Source organism: Schistocerca serialis, chromosome 1 (genome assembly GCF_023864345.2).
Source record: "Schistocerca serialis cubense isolate TAMUIC-IGC-003099 chromosome 1, iqSchSeri2.2, whole genome shotgun sequence".
Classification (NCBI taxonomy): domain Eukaryota; kingdom Metazoa; phylum Arthropoda; class Insecta; order Orthoptera; family Acrididae; genus Schistocerca; species Schistocerca serialis.
Genome location: NC_064638.1, coordinates 566,278,442 through 566,297,186, shown reverse-complemented (window position 1 = coordinate 566,297,186; position 18,745 = coordinate 566,278,442). Strand labels below are relative to the sequence as shown.

Genomic DNA, 18,745 nt, shown 5'->3' with positions numbered 1-18,745 from the left:
TAAGGGAAGGGACCAAACTGCGTGGTCATTGGTCCCTTGCTCCGAATAAAACAAAGCCTCAAGAGTGAGAATCAAACATACGATACGTATAAGATAGAACAGAAAGAAAGGAAAAACCACAAGAAAGAAGGAAAGGCAACGAACACTAGAAGGAACAAATGAGGACAAGAAAACAACAGAGAGACGCAAGAAATAGTTAGAAGAGAGTAAAACAAGAAAGCAGATTACGGTGGCTGGCCGACGATGAAAATAAAAAGAAGAAGCCAGCCACTCTGCGACACAGAGGGACAAAGGACATGCACTAAAACTCAGATCAAATGATGATAACCCCCCCTCATGAATAAAACGTAAAACTAGATCAGCCACTGCAGCGTTGTCAGATAAAGTGAGCGGCAACGAGTCCGGTAACCCAAGATTTCAACGCTGAGTAGTCAAAGTGGGACAATGCACCATAATATGGGCCACTGTCAACCGGGCGCCGCACCTACACTCAAGCGGGTCTTCACGGGGCAAGAGGTAGCCATGGGGCGCCCAAGCGTGGCCAATGCGGAGCCGACAGAGGACAACTGATACCGTGGGAGAGGCCCGCATGGAAGACTTCCACACATTCGAAGTCTCCTTAATGACACGCAGTTTGTTGTGTATACTGTTATGCTATTCCGTCTCCCACAGCCGAAAAACCCTGCGGCGTGAGTCAGAACGCAGGTGAGGTTCACAGATGCCCATCTCCAGAAGCGGTTTCCGCGTAGCCTGTTTGCCCAGCCTGTCAGCAAGTTCGTTGCCCTGGATGCCGACGTGTCCTGGGGTCCACACAAACACCACTGAACGACGGGACCGGTCCAGGGCATAGATGGGCTCCAGGGTGGACGCCACCAAAGGATGGCGAGGGTAGCACTGGTCGATAGCTCGTAGGCTGCTCAAGGAGTCACAGAAGAAACGATTCCTAGGGGCATGAAATGATATACTGAAGAGCACGAGATATGGCCACCAGGTTTGCAGTGCATCCATCAGCCATCATCCATCATCCATGCAGCCATCGGGCAAGAAATGCTGTTCAATATGGCCTCTGTGGACAAAGGCGAAGCCAACAGGCGGAGCTGTCATTTGAACTCAGGTGAAAAGGTTTCCGACGTGATCATGGCCACACGACGGGAATTAACAAACTTTGAACGCAGGATGGCAGTTAGAGCTAGACGCTTGCGACATTCCATTTCGGAAATTGTTAGGGAATTCAATACTCCGAGATCCGCTGCGTCAAAAGCGTGCGGAGAATACCACATTTCAGGCGTTACCTCTCACCACGGACAACGTGGCCGACGGCCTTCACTTAACGACCGAGAACAGCGGGGCTCGCATAGAGTTGTCTGTGCTAACAGACACGCAACACTGTGTGAAATAACCGCAGATATTAATGTGGTATGTACGACGACCGTATCCGTTAGGACAGTGCAGTGAAATTTGGCGCTAATGGGCTATGGAAAGCAGACGACCAATGCAAGTGTCTTTGCTAACAGTACGATATCGCCTGCAGCGCCTCTCTTGGGCTTGTGACCATATCGATTGGACCCTACACAATTGGAAAACAGTGGCCTGGTCGGTGGAGTTCTGATTTCAGTTGGTATGAACTGATGGTTGGGTGGGTTCGAGTACGGCGCAGATCCCATGAAGCCATGGACACAGGTTGTCGACTAGGCTCTGTGCAATCTGATGGTGATTCCATAATGTTGTGGGTTGTGTTTACATGGAATGGACTGCGTCATTGATAGGAAATGGTTATGTTCTGCTCCTTGGAGACCATTTGCAGCAATTGATTGACTTAATGTTCCCAAATAACGATAGAATTTTTATGGATGACAATGCGCCATGTCACAGGACCACAGTTATTTGCGACTGGTTTGAAGAATATTGTGGATAATTCTAGCGAATAATCTGGCCACTGGGATGTCCGGACATGAATCCCAGCGAACATTTATGGGACATAATGGAGAGGTCAGTTTGTGCATAAAATCCTGCACTGGCAATACTTTCGCAATTATTGAGATAGCTATAGAGGCAGCATGGCTCAATATTTCTCAAAGGGACTTTCAACGACTTCTTGTGTCCCTGTCTCGTCGAGTTGCTGCGCTAGCACTTGATATTTTTAAAAATATCGGGAGTCCAATACATCGATATTTAAAAAAGTATTATATAGCTCTCCGTATATCAATAAAGCGTATCGATATATCGAAAAAAACTGACCTACCTGCCTATAAAATTATCGGCTGCACATTGTAAATATACTGCCCGTGTAAGATCCGTATATTTAAGTATTGATTTATTATTAGACATTCTGTACATCAACAAGCTAGCTGCCTCCTTATCCCCCTTAGAGCAAGAATTGAAAGGAACACTGTGCATGTTCTCGTTGGCGACAGTCACTTTGCTAACAATGGTAACTGCATGTAAGTGACACAATAACATGTGTCCGTTGGGTCCGTCGTTCGGTTTCATCACATATTGGATTTCTCTGAAACACATTATGTCGACTTCCCTGGTTTTTTCAACGCCAGCGACATAGGTGTTCTAGTGCCAAAACTGCATGGTGTGGTTAAATGTTGCAGTCTTGGTAGCGCCGAGCGCAGATTACGTCAGCATATCACCTCATACGCCTCCAGCCACCGTAAAGGCCTATATTCTCTTTTACATTGTGGTCATCTTTTTCAGCAACTGTTTTCGAACGATACCGATGCGCAGGAACAGCACGATAGTTACGTCAAAGATTGTTTTTAACGCAACTGGTGTGCTATTTCTCCACATCGCAAATCTTATGCCATTCACACCCCGCCAACATCCCCCCCCCCCCCCCCCAGTTCAATGGCGCTTCTTCTTTGTCCCACCTGTACTTGTTTCACAAAATGAAAGAAGATTGGACGTAAATGGAGCTCGAAAAGTAGTACGGCTCCTTCACACAGTGAAAGTAAAATTATGCTCTAGTACAATTTCAAAGGAACAATTTCAAATATTTACCGAAAATTGCGAAAAAATATAAAACTACCGCGTTTCGATATCGCTATTTCGATATTGATATATCGGGTAAAATGTAGCGACAAAATCCATCGACATTTCTATAAAATACAAAAATATATCGATGTTTTATCAACAACCCTATGCTGCACCACGCCGCGCAAAAAGGACGTCCAACACGACATTAGGAGGGATCCCATGACTTGTCACCTCAGGGTAATATTGAGTTAATTGTGTCTACATAATGTTTGTCATCCTTTTTTTTTTTTGCATCACTGTTATTCTTGTTAAAGAGTTGTCTTTCCCTTTTTTTCACGTATGCGCTTGCAAAGACTGAATACAATTGGGTTAATTTGGACCAAGAGTTTTAATTCAATCAATTAATAATCCATTATTTTGTAAGAACCGGCACCCACGACTGCTTTACGAGAGCAAAATATTTCTCATTATTCAATCCACTGCGCGACAAATCGATTGCCGCGCGGGATTAGCCGAGCGGTCTCGGACGCTGCAGTCATGGACTGTGCGGCTGGTCCCGGCGGAGGTTCGAGTCCTCCCTCGGGCGTGGATGTGTGTGTTTGTCCTTAGGATAATTTAGGTTAAGTAGTATGTAAGCTTAGGGACTGATGACCTTAGCAGTTAAGTCCCGTAAGATTTCAGACACACACACACACACACACACACATACACACACACACACACACACATATTGCGCATCCGAGTTCATGGGAAGTAATCTGTCCCTCAGTCGATCCAACCGGAACAGATTATCAAAACGACCAAAAGGTTGGTTAGGTTGAGTCAGCGTCTTGCAACAGGACCAAAACAAGATGAAAAATAAATAAATATGTGATTACAGGGCTGCCATGGCAGTAAAGCCGTACGGCCGCTGCACGCAGCAACCAGCAGGCGGGAATCCTCTGGGAGCCGGAAGGCTCAAGGACTCGTGAATGCCACGGCTCACGACCACGTGTTAGCGTTCGTCGAACGTAGCTGGTGAAAGGTCCATTATCACAAAGCATAATAGGTAGTTTAGGCCAATAATTCCGCAGGGGCGGGGAAAGAGTTGGCTTGCCAGTAACATAGCCTTTTTTTTTTTTTTTTTTTTCATCAGTCTTCTGATTGGTTTGATGCGGCCAGGTGGTAGTCGTGAGAAAATAGTGCCGAGTTGATTGTGAAGACCGGAGTACAAGTGCAGCGCATGTCGCCCTTCGATGTCAATCTACAGCTACATCTATACTCCGCAAACCACTGTTTAGTGCTCGACAGGCGGTTCTTCCCTTTGTACCAGTTATTACGACTTCTTCCCGTTCCATTCACGTGTGGAGTGTGAGAAGATCCTGTTAAACGCCTCTGCGGGCGCTGTAACTACTCTAACAAACCATTGATCGATCATTCGTACTGCCCTTCTCTGTACACGTTGAATATTCCCAGTGCTGGATTAGCCACGTAGCAAGATTTAGCAAATGATTGGGTCCCGCGCATTACAAGCGCCTCACCTGGGTGAACAAAAAAAGAAAAGTTAGGTATCAATGAGACTCTAGATACTGTCCAGCAGAAGAATGATGGTGTACAAATCTACAAAGAGTAGTAACAGTTTCAACTCACTTCTAAAAGTGTGCGTCGACCACACCTTACGTTGGCGAACGTACCCGCAAAACTTACAGGGGAATTCCCCAATGTTGTACGAGCTAGTCGTAACAACCCGTTCGAGTAGAAAAGTGTTCTGATTACCAATAAGAAAGTAATTAATGGCTACCGTATTTACTTTTGTAAATCTACTGTTACAGTCGTTCATTCCTCCTCCTGTCTATTTACTATCCCTACAGTACTTCTGATACAAACCGTATAGAGTGACGATTACTTACGTGGTGGAGTACTGTTGTATAAAGTGTTAGCAGTTTCGCGGTTCCTGCATTTGCCAGATGTCTTCGTCTCTTTGCCGGTCGCTATGGACTAAAAGGATAAAATCCTACGATTTAACAACACTTGAAGATATTATCAGGGAAAAATAAAATTTTATCTAGTGATTGCGAAATTTGCCTACAGGGAAACGAGAGGCAATGAAGGATAAGCTAAGCTTACGTTTTTCTTTATATACGCTACGCAGTTACGAAAGAAACAAGTAGGTTCTATGCGCAAAATACGTAACAGTATAGGTATCAATTATCGGTATTTGATCGGATGGCAAAAAGTTATCGTTATAATTCATTTACTTCCGCATACAAATAGATTTATTTGCCACGGAGGCACCAGGGGTGGGACTGACATTTTGAAATAACTCCCACACTGGTGCAGGATTTGGTGCCAGGTTTCACACCATGCAGTCACCCAACCTAATGGGCTCTCGTTTTGAGAATATGACGAAAGTAATCTCTCGTTAGACTAATGATTAAACTATTCAAACGAGTTTGTCCAATAGCTCTAGTTTCGTAAGTTAAGGATCGTGTGTTCGATACTTACAGAACGGTAATTAAAAAAAAAAATCCTTATCAAAATGATTGTGTCCTTATTTCTGTACGTTTACTTTGGTTTTAAATAAAATTCTTTTCTTAAATTTATTATCATTGAATATCTTATTTCAATCATTGTATTAACTTCATAATTTTGCACAAATTTAATGAAATGAATCTGTATTTAAAATGTAATTGCAGTAGAGTAGAGTTTATATTTTCTCACAGTTTGAAAGCAATTTACCTTTTAAATGTTTGTATGATGATAACCATTTCAAGTGATGTACATACAATTTAGGGATCAAAGTAATATGCTGCTTTATCTTATATCCTAAACTTTGAGGCCTGAAACAAACCAAGTGCCTCTTCTTAGCATTTGATAGGGACCCCGCTGGCTTAATACAACACTGGGAATCCCCTGTTAGTGCTGTTTGGTACGTGTCCGACACAGCTGAACAATATTCAAGGGCGGGTTGCGCGGCGCGAGTGATTTGTAAGTAATCCCGTTTATAGACTGATAAAATATCCCTAGCATACCACTAATAAAATGATGTTGAAATGGCTCTGAGCACTATGGGTCTTAACTTCTAAGGTCATCAGTCCCCTAGAACTTAGAACTACTTAAACCTAACTAACCTAAGGACATCACACACATCCATGCCCGAGGCAGGATTCGAACCTGCGACCGTAGCGGTCGCGCGGTTCCAGACTGTAGCGCCTAGAACCGCTCGGCCACCACGGCCGGCAATAAAACGATGTCTGTCATGTGTTTCTCCTACGACTGAGCCTTTGTAAAAGTCCCATTTCATAACCCCACCAGTTGTTATACCCAGTTATGTGTACGAAGTAACAGATTCCAGTTGTGACTCGCTGATACTGTAATTAATGTATACTACGATTTTTCGTTTTGTAAAGTGCACAGTTCTGCATTTCTGAACATTTAAAGCTAGTTGCCAATCTTTGTACCACTTTGAAATCTTAATGAGAACCGACTGAATATTTGTGCAGTTTTTTCCGGGCAGTACTTCATACAGAACACTGCAGTATCAGCGAGAAGTCAGAGGTTACTATCAATGTGGTCTGCAGGGTTACTGATATACAACATGAACAGGATGGGTCCCAATACACTTCCCAGGGCCGGCCTCGGTGGCCATGCGGTTCTAGGCGCTCAGTCCGGAACCGCGCGACTGCTACGGTCGCAGGTTCGAATCCTGCATCGGGCAGGGATTTGTGTGATGTCCTTAGGTTCGTTAAGTTTAAGTAGTTCTAAGTTCTAGGGGACTGATGACCACAGATGTTAAGTCCTATAGTGCTCACAGCCATTTTGAACTTCCCAGGGGCACACTAGAAGTTAGTTCTACATTTGTCGAGGACTCGACATCTAACGGAACATGCTAGGGATCCGTACCAAGAAACCCTCAATCCAGTTACAAATTACGCCATAATTTCGATAATAAGCGTAAGTGTGGTACAGAGTGAAATGCTTTCCGGAAATCAAGAATTACCGCGTCTGTCTAATTGCTTTGATCTGTGGCTTTTGGGATGTCATGTGAGAAAAGTGCAAGTTGGGTTTTGTACGATCGATGATTTCGGAATCCATGCTGATTGGCATGGAGGTGGTCATTCTGTTCGAGATAGCTCATTACATTTGAGCTCAGAATATGTTACAATATTTTGAAGCAAATGGATGTCAAGAACACTGTGTCGTAGTATTGTCGCTCACTTCCGCTGCCTGACTTGTGTGATCTGTGCTTTCTTCCAGCTACGGAGCACAGTTTCTTGTTCGAAGGATCTGCAATAGATTATAGATAAAGAGAAGCTAACTCAGCCGCAAATAGGATCTGTGAGGGATTTCATTGGACCCTGGGGGCTTTGTTAGAGTTTAGCGATTTCAGTAGTTTCGTCAATGCAGCTGACACTAATATCTACACCATTCATCTTCGAAGTTATGCGAGAATTAAACTGGGGCGATACTTCCGAGTTTTCCTTTGTGAAGGAACATTTGAAAACTGAGTTCAGCATTTCTGCTTTTGCTTTGCTATCCTCGATATTTCAGTCTGTGTCTCGTCAGTGAGTGTCTGGATACAAACTACGTTAAACAGTTTTTACATATGAGCAGAATTTTTTTGGGTTTATTAACGGATCTTTCCATACTATTCTACTACGGTTGAAGGTTTCATCGATTGCCTTGTTGACAGCCAACCGCCTTTCATTCAGCATCGCGCCATGTGTAGCCCAATGTTTTGATTCACAACTGTTATGAAGTAGTCTCAGTTTGTTTACAGTGCTTGTACAGGCCATGGATGGTCCCTCCTATCGTGACCTGTTGCACTAGGGACATATGTGTGAAGTGCATTGTCAACTATGAACAATAGTAAAGTGAATATGTAAAAAATTTTAAACTTGCATTTTGTATTTACGGGTAAAGGTGTTCTGTCAAATTTAGACACTGCAATACTTTCGTATGTGTGGTCCTCTGATCTTTGAACCAACTTAGAAGGGAGAACCGATAGAGGTACTCAAGGTACCCTCCGCCACACACCGTCAGATGGCTTGCGGAATACGGATGTAGATGTAGAACTACAGATGTAGAACAAAGCAACAGCCGGCCGAAGTGGCCGTGCGGTTAAAGGCGCTGCAGTCTGGAACCGCGAGACCGCTACGGTCGCAGTTTCAAATACTGCCTCGGGCATGGATGTTTGTGATGTCCTTAGGTTAGTTAGGTTTAACTAGTTCTAAGTTCTAGGGGACTAATGACCTCAGCAGTTGAGTCCCATAGTGCTCAGAGCCATTTGAACCATTTTTCAAAGCAACAGGAATGCACTAATTTAATAATCTTTGCACGCTGTAAAGCATTTACACTCCAATCTTCAATACAAACGTTTTGAAACAAATGTGGGACAATTCTTGAGAGTTAGTATGCAACGCCTTTAAATCCATATGGAAGTTTCAGCGTCCCATATAAAAGACAGACTGCTCTGTTATTCTAGTGCAGAACTTGAGATAATTCTTTCTTGAATTGCTGTTGAGCCATCGAGCTACAATGCGTTTACAAACTTAAAAAACTGGCAACCAAAATTGATTTCACAGGTCCGATACATCAGGAGCGTTCATCCAGCACAACGTTATGTGCTCTTCTCTGGGAGGCGTTAACTGTCTCGGTTGTGCCTTTGGCACACTAGGCCATCGCTGTAATCCAAATTAAAGTGAGACTCGTCAACAACGACGGTTTATGGTCAATATGGATGCCACCGACGGTTTTCTGTTGTGCCTAACCCAGGCTGGTAGGGCGCTTTCGAGTCTGGGCTGACCTGCTAAAAGGGAAAAGGAGTACGTTTATGCTGTATATTGTACAGCAGACATCACAAGACTGAGGGAGTGGGGCGGGGGGAGGGGAGGGGGTGGGAGGGGGGGAGGGGAAGGGGGGGGGAACAATGGCACTCTAAGTTAACTTTTTACTGCCGCTCATATCAGCACTAAAGCGCAAATTCGCGATATGGCGACCATTATTTCCGAAAGCCTACAATTCTCCATCGTCCAGTCTTCGTAACTTGGTCAAGTGGCATTCCCTTTGGTTTCGTCTCGGCACAATCTCACTATCATCTTTCAAATTTATCAGCTTTTCTTCGTCTCAGTTGCATGTTTATTGCTGTAGGACTAGTTTCGAACAGAGTTGATATCTTCAGATACATGTAACTGCATACGAAATTCTTAGTGTTCATTTGAAACTAGATTTCACAATATTCTAATGGGTAATTACATGTGGCCACGACGGGTTGCTTACGCAACTACACAACGTCTGAAGACGATCAGCTCCGTTCGAAACTAGTCACACTAAAAAAATAAACGTGCAACTTAGGCGGGAAAATAATCGATAAAATTTAAATATCAGAACATTTGCTGTATGTCTCGCGACGAATACGTCGGCATAGCATGGTGCTACAATTTTCACGAGTAGTAGTTCAACGTCGCTCTTGTCCCCATAAAGTAAATCCCTCTAGCTGCAGGGAGGTAAGGTAAACATTTCTTCCATCGCCCTCAGAATGGACCTGAAAGTTAAAATCACAAGCAAAAGACTGTTTGTGCAGGATGCTCAAAATGCTTCAAATGGCTCTGAGCACTATGGGACTTAACATCGGAGGTCATCAGTCCCCTAGAACTTAGAACTACTTAAACCTAACTAGCCTAAGGACATCACACACATCCATGCCCGAGGCAGGATTCGAACCTGCGACCGTAGTAGTCGCGCGGTTCCGGACTGAAGCGCCTAGAACCGCTAGGCCACCGCGGCCGGAGTGCAGGATGTCCCAGGAGGGATTATCATTATTCCGCGATACGACAGGAATATCATTCGAAGCAAAGAAGTCTGATTTGAGAACTATGAGCGCAACTTCATCTTCGATACTGAGAAACTAATCTCTTCTACTGCAAACTCTTTGCTTTCGATATTTTTGGAGGAGGTAGTGTGGACCAAACAAGAAAAACTATCTAGTAAAAAATTGGCTCCAAAATGCATAGCTTAAGAGCTATGGAGCACGTGTTCAGTAGAAGAGATATGTTGGACAATAGAGAAAATGAACAAGTGCCTATAGTTTTCAAGGTGTGCATTTTAGAGCTCATGTTTACTGCTCTTTTTCGCTTAGAACGATCGTTCCTGTCATATCCCCGAATACTGACTCTCTCTTAGAACAGCTCGTGTATATTCAGGCTGAGCATATGTTCCATTACCTTATGGCTTCGCGACCGTGCAAGGTTGCCAAAAAGAAGAAATAAAAATGATTAAAAAGTTGCAACTACTACAAAATATTTTCGATGTTATGAAATGTAGCAACCATATGGAAAAGGTTTCGTTTAGACGGAGCTTATGACCTTACTCGAATGTGAAAGCTGAAACTGTATCTCAACGCTGCTCTCCTTGCCCTTGATCCAAAAAGAACTTGCAAATATTTACGTGGCTATGGAGATAAACACACGCAAATGGACGCTTATGTGCCTAGTGCGTACAACGCCGAAACAAGCGAAGGTCATAGAAAGAGACAATCTTACTGAATAACAGAACGTGCTGACCAGCGAAATGAGAAGGAGCTGTGACAATGAAGCTTGGAGGGCGTGTAAGCATGTTTGGGAGAAGCACAAAGTCTGCGTTTTATGTCACTCGCATTACAAGCTTATGCTACAGGTGCAAGATCATAGTAACACGGGAGACTCATGCCACTGTTCCTGCGTTTATCGTTCCATATTTCGCGTTGTATTACTATGAGTGAAGTTAAATGAATTGTGCACCACAAAGTTGTTTATTTTAAGATTCATGTCATTTGATAAGAACGTTTGGTTACTATTCTGCGTAGTGAATAGAGTGGATATCGAAGGTGACTGGTGTAGTCGTTCATCTTTTTCGCTGACGTTTTCTAAGACTCCTGGCAGCTCCTGCTTTCCACAAATTAATAACCGATACAACAAGAAGTAGCCGCTTGGATATAACAAATGGTTCTTGTAGCATATGTAGAACATACAGATTAACTTTCGTACATTAGCATGTAGCTCCTCTCATCTCCCAATCAAATTAAAGGCCAACTCCGGGGATGATTATTAATTACCATCAGAAAAATATATATTATGCCAAATTCATAAGAATAGAACACGTACCCCGTCGGTCTAAAAATCTCCGAGACTGATTTTATTCCTGTCATACGAGCGACGTCAGTGCAGGAACTACGGTGGCAGGTTGGACTAACTACTGTAAACATCATGTGCTATGTGAAGATGCAGTGTTAGGTAGTGGACGTGCGACCGTAACGTAACAACGTTCTTGTGTCACAAATCACAATGGAGCAACACCTCTAAATCAACTGTTCAAGGCAGTCTCCAGAATGTTTTGAATAAGGGAAAAGTTTGTGCGAAGATTGTCCCACACACATTGACTCCCGCGCAAACAACGCCGCGAGGTGGTCTGCCACGACTTAACTGAAATGCAAGACGCGGAAAATCTTTTCTGGAAAAAAATCATCACAGATGACATTTGGTGTTATCAATATAAACCTATCACAAAACGACGAAGTGTAGAAATTTACAAGAACGGGGAACGCTTAGATGACATTTTTGACATTCAAAACAACATCCCAAAAAAGGAATTCTGCGACAGTCTCGCAAGGTTGTATGAACGTCCTGTGCGTTGCATGTGAAGAACACCAGAAGCATTGAAACACCATCTAAACTTTTCTCTCTTTTTCATTAATCCAATATCGAAACTTTTTGGACTGTCAGGCTAAAAAAATTTTTGTTGCGAATGTGCTTGTGCAAACTAATCGCTACGCTTCCGTTAGACGCATCTAGTGATCGGAATCGAAAAGTCACATGTGACTGTAGGCTGTAAATTTATCCTTTAATATCCTTTCGTTCTACGGGGGAAAAAAATCATAAGTAACTCCGTTTCGCCTCTAAGGAAGCAATATTACTAGTTTACTTGAAGGGTCAAAGTACAGAACATAATTCAGTCAACATTTCTATAACAGCAGTTTTGGCAATCTTTAATACCAGAAGAGTAGCTCAAACTAAGCGTCTTTGAAGATCGCTTTTTCAATTAACATTATCATCAAAATAAATAAAGAAATGAGGACATTACAGCCTCCTTTCCTATTATTCCACACACTCACGCAAAATAATAAGGGCAAAAATGTTCTTCTCTCGTGTTAAAAAGTAACTGTACCTTGTCTGAGACGAAATTTTCACAGCAGTCACTAAGAAGTGCTACACTATGCAAAATAGCAGTATAATTACAAGCATGCATGGGAGTCAAGAGGTGCTTTTTCGGAATAGCACCCACTGTTTCAGACACAGTAAAACAGCAGTTTTGGCAATCTTTAATACCAGAAGAGTAGCTCAAACTAAGCGTCTTTGAAGACCGCTCTTTCAATTAACATTATCATCAAAATAAATAAAGAAATGAGGACATTACAGCCTCCTTTCCTATTATTCCACACACTCACGCAAAATAATAAGGGCAAAAATGTTCTTCTCTCGTGTTAAAAAGTAACTGTACCTTGTCTGAGACGAAATTTTCACAGCAGTCACTAAGAAGTGCTACACTATGCAAAATAGCAGTATAATTACAAGCATGCATGGGAGTCAAGAGGTGCATTTTCGGAATAGCACCCACTGTTTCAGACACAGTAAAACAGAAAAAAAATTCTTCACTGTGCGCTACAGAGTTTAGTTTGTGTGTATAAACAGCCCATATGTTATACACTATTCACGTTACGAATGTCTAAAATGGTAAGTAAAATTTGGAGAAAATGTGTAACACGAGAGCAACATTAAGTTAAAATTGCTTCCTGAACATTGAATTTATACAACCTTTTTTTATCTAAAAAGCTAAAAGTGCTTCATGAACATAAAATTTATGCATTTTTTATCGAAAAAGCTATGATGTCTTCAAAGCGAAAACATCTTGAGTTAAGCCGATCAAATTCCCATTCATTGTACACGATTTGCGGGTGGTGTTGCCTCAATAGCTAACAATGAAAAACATAATATGCAAACTATACTATGGAAACTGGCAAAAATTATGAAAAGTTGGACTTTGAATGAATAAGAAACATAACGCTAGTAAGCAAATCTTAGATGAACGAATTTCTGACACCACGATTGAAAGAAATAAAGCAGAAAAATGATCAGTTTTGTTATTCAGGCACCTTAAATACAGAAGAGAACACATGGTGCAGGAAATAGAACAGAAAAAGTATTGTAGCAGCAAAACGCGTTTTCATTAAAGGAAGGGAACTATTAGTGAACAAATCGTTTACTGCAGGAATTAAAAAAAGAACAGTTCTTAAGACGTTTATCTGGAACGCGCTGCTGTAAGGCTGTGAAGGCTACACACTGCTAAGGCTGCACGAAGAGCGCTTGCAAGATTTGGAAATGTGGGTTTGGATGGGGGGCTAACGAGGGCTATCAGGACGAAGAGAAACCAATGCAGATGTTTCGAAAGAAATCAGTTACAAAAGAAATCTTATACGGATTACTGAAAAAGCAGTAATTTAAACGTTTTGGTCATTTCTTTACACGTAAGTTTTCAGTAGATGGACTGGATGGAAAAAAGTTGGGAAAAGGAAACAAGAGAAGTACCATGCAAGAAAGTAGCGGATCTTTTGGAGGTAACAAGATTTAAAATATTATCAAGAAATGAAGAAGAATGAATAAAGTAGAAAGGAGTGGTTGCACAGACATGTCATATCCTTTAGCAGTTGGATGATGACCATCACATAAGGCAAACTCCGAGTATTTCGGCGCATATGATGTATATTAGGAGATGAGACGCTGTAAGTAGTTTTGTTATTTAGGCAGCGAAATAACCGACGACGCCAGAGCTAAAAGGAATATAAAATTCAGACTTGCAAAAGTAAGAAAAACTTCTCAGAAAAAAAGAAATTTACGAACACTGGTCACAAATTTAACTATAAGGAAGTCTTTGCTGAAAGCATTTCTTTGGAGTGTAGCCTTAAGTGGAAGTGAAGTGGGCGATAAACAGTGCAGACAAGATGAGAACAGACGCTCTGGAAATGTGGTGCTACAGAAGAATGGGAATGTGCAAGATTAGATTGACAGATCTGAATAAGTAATGGAGAGGTACAGAATTTTACCGGAAAAAAAAGAGGACGAATCGTGAGGCCTCACGCAATGGTTGTTGATAATAAAGGGAAATGGTTGGGATAAAAATTGTGGAGTGATACCAAGACTTGACCGAACGTTTAGGCTTTACGTTGTTTATGTAAGTGATCTCAGCTATTGTTTCGACTGTTATAAAGATCCTGCAAGTTTGTTACAACTAACAGCTTTGTCAAGACATGGAATTGATTACTCATGCTTGACAATCACATAATCCAGAAATTTCAGTAGCAGAATAGAAGTCTTGTACAATACTGCGTGGAAAACGAGCACTAAAAAATTACTCCGTATTTCGGTTATAAGATAACACAGCAATTTTAAAAGCTATCGATTCAAATATTACCTAGGGATTACAACTGCGAACAACTTACACTGCCCGGTGTGGGATTCTTACTAGATAGGATTGACGGACGACAATGAAAAAGTTAGAAGAAGTTAGCTTTGTAGTGTCGTGAAATAGGGAAGAATGTGACAAGAGTAAGTGAGATGGGATAGTAACCATTGAAACAAATACATTTTTCGTCGCAGCGCTTATTTTCACGAAAATTCCATCAGCAACGTTCTCCTCTTCTTGACTCCCATCTACGCAGGGCGAAATGGTCATCGTAATAAAACAAGAGAAATCAAGAGCTCGGACGGAAAGATTAAGAGTTCCTTTATCGGTAGTTCAATTCGAGAACGGAACGCTCGTAGTGTGAGGGTGGTCACACGACCTCTCTGCCAAGCACTTGCGTACGAATCACAGAGCAGTTACGTAGATGATAATTTCATACAGGCTGCGGGAGCCTACAAGAAGTTACGAATTCGAATGGATTTAGTTTTGCATTTGTGGAGATATGGGGGGGAAAAGAGCTCCTACAAGATAGGCTAGCTTTGAAAGCTGCATCTAACCAGTTTCTGCACTGGTGACTACAACATACACTAGGCCTAACATCTTTTTGAATACAGAAAATGAGGACTTTTCTAAATTTTGAGAATGAAAGAAGGAGATACGTCCCAAATTTTGGAATTAAAAACCGAACACTTCATTCAACAGCCACACAACGACTCTTAATTACACAATATACATTAACAATGGAAAAGCGATAAAATGAGCGCAATTTACCACCACAAATACTTTTCACTCAATAATTCGTAGGAACCCTTTTTGTATAAGTAGTTCATGAATGTAGTGACCCAGAAAAGAAAGTAAAAAATTCATAGCCCTCATAAAAACACGGTCTACTATAGGTTTTTCCAAACACATCCAGAATACTACAGTAGCAATATTTACACAGAGAACCAGTGACTGTTCACTATTCTTGACCCTTGAACTTTGACTGGGTCAGGGTGCGGAGGCAGAAGTACGCCGGGTGAGTACTGGTACGAGGGAACGCTCTTGTTATCGTGCTTAGTGCAATCATCTTCTGTGGCAGAAATTACAAGTGGAAGTAACAAGGTTTCCTGAACGCTTATTTTTAGACGTTCATATTTAGAAGCGGTGCGTATTTGTGGCAATGAATACTATATTAAATTAAGCTTGTTATAACAATTAGACCACTCAGGTTGATAGTACTTAGACACGTAACGATCATAACAATGGAGGCTGGGGCCATAAAGTTGCGTGCGGACTTTAACGCTCGCTCATTAAATCATTCAGATTTGCCAGCGAGGGACGCCACGCTGAAAATTTGTCGCATAATTTATCTCTGAACTCAAGACGAATCAAAATACATGACTTTTTAACAAAGTTTTAAAAAATTCTTCCGCACGCAAATGTCAGAGCGCAAACAAAGGATATGCCCAGAAAAATTCGGACGTATGCTAGCCGTAACACACACACAAACACACACACACACACACACACACACACACACACACACACACACCCCAACAACAACTAATCAACCAGGTGATGTTAAAGATGGACATGAAAGTTTTCCGTGTCCAAATATGTACAACAATGTAGAAGAAAATGGTTTACCGTAGCTGCAAGAGGAGAGAACGCGAATCCAGAGTCCGTTCGTGACGCAACAATAAGGCGCGGCGCTGTAGCACGGAAGCTGGTAGGCCGGGCGTTATGTGGCGTAGCCGAACCGCGAGCAGTGGGCAGTGTGCAGGTCGAAACCGATGAACGCGGCACGCCAGCTGGAGCCGGACTGACGCAGTGACGCGGCTGCAGCTGGCAGGCAGCGGCCCAGCAGGCCTGCCACCATTCTCCGCCCCCGTGACCTCCGCGCCGCCTGCTGGCAGCTGGCGTTTCGTTATCGCGTTCCCCGTACGTGATTACCGGCCGTGGCTGCTGACGTAACCCGGCCGCCACGTTTCCACAAACGCGCCCCGATCGCTGCTCGCCGGCCGTCCGCAAGCGGCCGCTTTTTCCTCGACTGCAAACTCGCGGCGAATTTGCTGCGGGGCGGCTGTGCGCGCTGGACGCCTGGCCAGATAGCGGGCTATCGCCGAACGGGTTTCTGGAGCAAGGTCTCGCTTTAACACGCCACGTCAGGCGATAGTAGCATTTTAGCGTAATGACAACTGGCGGCCCACGACAGTAATTGCCGGAACAACCTGCTATCCCGGTGCTCCGCGAGTGAAATTTTCAAAATTAACAATTCGCAAACTGGCGAGGTAAACCATAAATGTAACACTATAAGAGCGCAGAACATGGAAAGGAGTAGTTGTTGAGTGGCAAGTAGGAGAGAAGTAATTTTTCTTTTACTAAAACTCTTACGTACATCTGTACTTTGCAAACCACCTTGCGGTATAAGTCGGAGGATACTACTGATACCATAATCAATTCCCCGTTTTCCTGTTCCCTTCGCGAATTGTATGTCATAAGAACGACTATCCGTAAACCTCTGGCTGAGCTCTAATTATTCTGATTTTCTCAGCACGCTCATTTCGCAAAAGACGTGTCTGAGAGGAAGTGATTATGTTGCCCGATTCTTCTCGGAACGCACGCTCTCGGAATTTCAACAGGAAGTCTCTCCGTGAGACCGAAGTTTTTCTTACCTGCCACTGGAGTTCGTGGGGAGTCCCGGCAACGCTCAAGCTAGCGATGGCGGATACCGCTGAAATAACTAGTTTTCGATTACACCAGCTTTCATCCATCTCCAGTTTAATCTGACTGTTCAAATCAATCAAAATAACCGGTTTCTCAGTTAACTGATTTTCGGTTTTTGTTAGTATTATTTGAAACAAAGATTGAACAATTGAAAGACTCCAAAGACTTCTGCATTATATGTTTGAAGATACGTACAATCAAAATGTCAGGTAAAACAGGTAAACAAATGGAAACTTTGTGCGTCCACTGTTGGATGTTTTCCTTGAAAAGTAATGAGGGGCTGAATACTATGACGGGCATTCTACAAGTAGTGCAACACTTACACTTACTGGCCATTTAAAATTGCTACACCACAAAGATGACGTGCTACAGACGCGAAATTTAACCGTCAGGAAGAAGGTGCTGTGATATGCAAATGGTCAGCTTTTCAGAGCATTCACAAAAGGTTGGCGCCGGTGGCGACACCTACAACGTGCTGACATGAGGAAAGTTTCCAGCCGATTTCTCATACACAAACAGCAGTTCACCGGCGTTGCCTGGTGAAACGTTGTTGTGATGCGTCGTGTAAGGGGGAGAAATACGTACCATCACGTTTCCGACTTTGATGGAGGTCGAATTGTAACCTATCGCGATTGCGGTTTGTCGTATCGCGACATTGCTGGTCGCGTTGGTCGAGATCCAATGACTGTTAGCAGAATATGGAATCGGTGGGTTCAGGAGGGTAATACGGAACGCCGTGCTGGATCCCAACGGCCTCTTATCACTAGCAGTCGAGATGACAGGCATCTTATCCGCATGACTGTAACGGATCGTGCAGCCACGTCTCGATCCCTGAGTCAACAGATGGGGACGTTTGCAAGACAACAACCATCTGCATGAACATTTCGATGACGTTTGCAGCAGCATGGACTATCAGCACAGAGACCATGGCTGCAGTTACCCTCGACGCTGCGTCACAGACAGGAGCGCCTGCGATAGTGTACTCAACGACGAACCTGGGTGCACGAATGGCAAAACGTCGTTTTTTCGGATGAATTCAGGTTCTGTTTACAGCATCATGATGGTCCCATCTCTGTTTTTCGACATTGCGGTGAACGCACATTGGAAGCGTGTATTCGTCATCACCATACTGCCGTATCAGCCGGCGTGATAGTATGGGGTGCCATTAGTTACAAGTCTCGGTCACCTCTTGTTAGCATTGATGGCACTTTGAACCGTGGACGTTACATTTCAGATGTGTTACGACCTGTGGCTCTACCCTTCATTCGATCCCTAGGAAACCCTACATTTCAGTAGGATAATGCACGATCGCATGTTGCAGGTCCTGTACCGGTCTTTCTGGATACAAAAAATGTTCGACTGCTGCCCTGGCCAGCACATTGTCCAGATCTCTCACCAATTGAAAACGTCTGGTCAATGGTGGCCGAGCAACTGGCTCGTCCCAATACGCCAGTCACTACTCTTGATGAACTGTGGTATCGTGTTGAAGCTGCATGGGCAGCTGTAACTGTATACGCCATCCAAGCTCTGTTTGACTCAATGCCCAGCCGTATCAAGGGCGTTATTACGGCCAGAGGTGGTT

General features: G+C 43.1%; 1 protein-coding gene across 3 annotated transcripts in view; it reads right to left on the bottom strand.

Moving 5' to 3' along the window:
- Nucleotides 1–18,745, bottom strand: part of LOC126475922 (organic cation transporter protein-like) — a 416,650-nt gene that overhangs the window by 56,553 nt on the left and 341,352 nt on the right. The window contains exon 1 of one of the 3 annotated variants that reach the window (XM_050103503.1): nucleotides 16,084–16,276. The exons of the other annotated variants lie outside the window; for them this stretch is intronic. The gene's annotated coding sequence lies outside the window, so the exon portion shown is untranslated. Of the gene's footprint in view, nucleotides 1–16,083; nucleotides 16,277–18,745 lie in introns of those variants that run through there. 3 annotated transcript variants of the gene reach the window in all.